The 3,339-nt window shown below is 45.9% G+C and overlaps 1 long non-coding RNA gene across 1 annotated transcript; it reads left to right on the top strand.

Annotated features, from left to right (window-relative positions):
- The first annotated feature begins 2,487 nt into the window (after nt 1-2,487).
- LOC125411180 (uncharacterized) lies at nt 2,488-3,339 on the top strand. Its single transcript, XR_007235265.3, has 2 exons — nt 2,488-2,892; nt 2,998-3,339. It is a non-coding gene; the product is annotated as an uncharacterized LOC125411180 (long non-coding RNA).

Raw genomic sequence — 3,339 nt, 5'->3', positions numbered from 1 at the left:
GAACATCCGTTTTCACTAGAGGAACGACCCAGATCAGTGCCATATACCAGGACAGGCCTTTGTGCCCAGCTAACCATTTTGCTTCCTCAGGTTGGACCTCCTGTTTGGTCTGGCCTGTAGCCTCTGGTCTGTGTGGAGCTGGTTGCTAGCGATTCCCTCTCTAAGGACACTATTTTGTGAAGAGCTTTGGAGGGTTCCCGTCAGAGCAGTTGAATTGGAACATTTATTCGTTAGCATTCAGAGGTTTTCATCTGCTGCTCACCCAACATCCAGCTCCTCTCCTGCTCACTGCCCCTTTGCCCCTTTTTGTTTAGAAATGTTATGAACACACGATCGTCAAGACACACTCAGCTGAACTAAAGAGACCGTGTGGGCGGCCTACTTTAGCTGAAATTTAAAAGTGTCTAAGAACCCAGGCATGGTGGCACCTGCCTGGAATCCCAACATGCGCGCGCTCATACACACACACACACACACACACACACACAGTGAATGCCCGTGTCATGGTGCAGATGTCAGAGGACAACCCTCAAGAATCAGTTCTGTCCTCCCAGTCGCAGTTCTGGGGACCAAACCTAGGTCATTGGGCTTGCATGACAGCCTATTGGGCAATCTTAACAGCCTATTTAGTCAATTGATTGCTATTACCAATGTGTGCTGTATGTTTGTGTCTGTATGTGTGTATGCACCTGCTATGGCTCGTGGGTTGAGGGCAAAGGATAACTTTGTGGAATTGGTTCTTTCCTTCCACTTTTGCCTGGGATCTGGATCTTGAATTTGGGCGGTTGCCAGGCTTGCTCACCAAGTGTCTTTACCCATTGAGTCGTCTCACTGCCCCACCCCCCTTTTGAAGCAGTTGTTTTCTAGTTTCACGATATATCCCTGTCTATAGCTCACTATGTAGGTTCGGCCACCCTGAGCTTATGACAGTTTTCTTACCTTTGTCTTCCAGGTGCTGGGACTGCAGGTGTGGGCCACCGTGCTCAGCCTAGAGTATTTCTGTTTTAGATTCAGATGCCTGGGGCTGAGAACAACAGAACTTCCTACTAAGAAGAAGGAAGAATTAAGGGACTCCAACCAATTGTATTACTATGTTGCTATCAATAGTAGCAATGTCAAAATATGGCCAGTTCATAGATATAATGGCCAATTTATTATAACAGCATATATTTTCTATCACAGCATAGTGTATCCTAATGACCATCTATACTTAGATATGTGGCTGAATACCTCACAATATAGCACCTAACCCCAGCAATCAATTATACAAACTCTGATTTATAGGAGTGCCTTGACGGACTCAAATTCCAGATGATGGACGTGTTACCATGGGGCTTGGAAGACTCTGAGAAGTCCTATGGCAAACTCAGACTTGGGCCTGCCTTAAAGTAACTACTCCAGCAATTTCTTTTAGGCAACCCAAACAGTTTGGGCTGACTTTTCTTATCCAAATTGTTCAAAACAAGTCAGTTTCCAATGACTAAATCATTAGTAGTCATTATCTTGTGTGTGTGTGTGTGTGTGTGTGTGTAATACTTTGGGGGGCTAGTTGTTTTGTCTTGTTTTCAAGGCAGGGTTTCCTCAGTATACCCCTGGTTGTCCTGGAACTCTCACTGTAGACCTGGCTGGCTGCAAATTCAGAGATCCACCTGCCTCTGCCTCCCAAGTACTGGGACTAAAGTTGTGCATCACCACCGCGTAACTGTTTGTTTTTTAACTGGCCAAATTCCAGAGCCCAAAGAAGCCTCATTAGAATTCTAAGTGCTAGACTAGGAATTTTTTTCAAGTTTCTTATAATGTATAATGAGCAAGAACAAGTTACTTTACATATTAAGTTTTCAAATGTTTCTGAATGGTTCGAAGGTGGTTCAGGACCACTTGCTGTTCTCTCAGAGGACACAGGGCCCCTGACTCCAGGACTCGCAGAGGAGTTCACAGCCATCTGCAGCTCCAGTTCCAGATCCTCTGCCCTCTTCTTGACTCTGAAGGCATGCAAGTGGTGCACACTGACACAGGAGAAACACTATTTGCAGGAAATAAAAATAATCTTTAAAATTTTTTTTTCTGAACTTGGACTAGGAATTTTAAGACAAGATAAATTTAAAAAAAAAGAAAGAACAAAGACGGGGCTGAAGATATGATTCAACGGTTAGGAGCACTGACTGCTTGCTCTTCCAGGGAACCCGGGTTCAGTTCCCAGCACCCACATGGCAGCTCACAACTGTCTGTAACTGCAGTTCCAGGGGACCCAAGACCTGTGGCAAAACACTAATGCACATAAAATGAAAGTAAAAAAATTATAGCTGGGTAGTGATAGTGCACGCCTTTAATCCCAGCACTTGAGAGTCAGAGGCAGGCGGATCTCTGCAAGTTAGAGGCCAGAGCTAGTTACAGGACAGCTAGGGCTGTTATATAGAGAAACCCTGTCTCGAAAAACCGAAAAAAAGAAAAAAAGAAAGAAAAAATTAAAAGTAATTAATAAAAAAACAAAGACATACCCTTTTTTAAAAATTAATGTGGGCACCTGAGGTGACTCAGCAGGTAAAAATGCTTGCTGCCAGTCCTGATGCCCTGAGTTTGATCCCTATAACTCACCTGCTGGAAGGGGAAATCAGACTCCCAGAAGTGCGCACGCGCACACACACACACACACACACACACACACACACACACACACACACGTAAATAAACTTAAGTCTGGCTTCTCAGAATGTGCAGTCTGTCGCCACCTGGCGACAAGAGTGTCTGTGCCCTGTGGGACATCCTCAGAATTAAATCTGCACCGGATGGAGCCAGGGCAGTGCAGAGCTGACCGGAGGCGGCTCCTGGCGAAGCTCTGCGACCGTCCTGGGTGGTACCCAGTCTAGGACACCCGGAGGTGTAGAAGAGCAGGTGAGTTCCAAGGGGGACCCGGGAGAGGGGATTGTTTTTAATACAGCTGGCCTCTACTGTTCCTGCGGTGTCCCCTCTGAACCTCAGTTCTTCTGTTTGATTTAGGAGCGAAGAATAAAGGAGCAAAAGGCGGGAAAGAGACCAAAATCTGACCTCAGCAGATGACCCTGCATTGATTATCATGGCAGCAAGGGTCACAGACTTGTCCCACCAGAAGGAAGTTGTGAGAAGGGGAGGGAGTTGGTCGGGGCTCTTCCAGGAGTGGGCTCTGGGCTTCGGTGAAGTCCACACAGCTCTACGAAAGGATTCATGCAGGGCAAGACAGGCTTGAGAAATCTGTGATCGCTCTTTTGTTTACTTATAAACTTGTTTATTTCTCTTAATTGCTTGCTCAGGCAGAGCAGGCTATCTTGAGGACTATCTGTCTCAATAAACAATTCTCCCTGA

This window comes from Myodes glareolus, chromosome 18 (genome assembly GCF_982192425.1).
Source record: "Myodes glareolus chromosome 18, mMyoGla1.1, whole genome shotgun sequence".
In the NCBI taxonomy this organism is placed as follows: domain Eukaryota; kingdom Metazoa; phylum Chordata; class Mammalia; order Rodentia; family Cricetidae; genus Myodes; species Myodes glareolus.
This window is presented reverse-complemented; position numbering and strand designations above follow the sequence as displayed.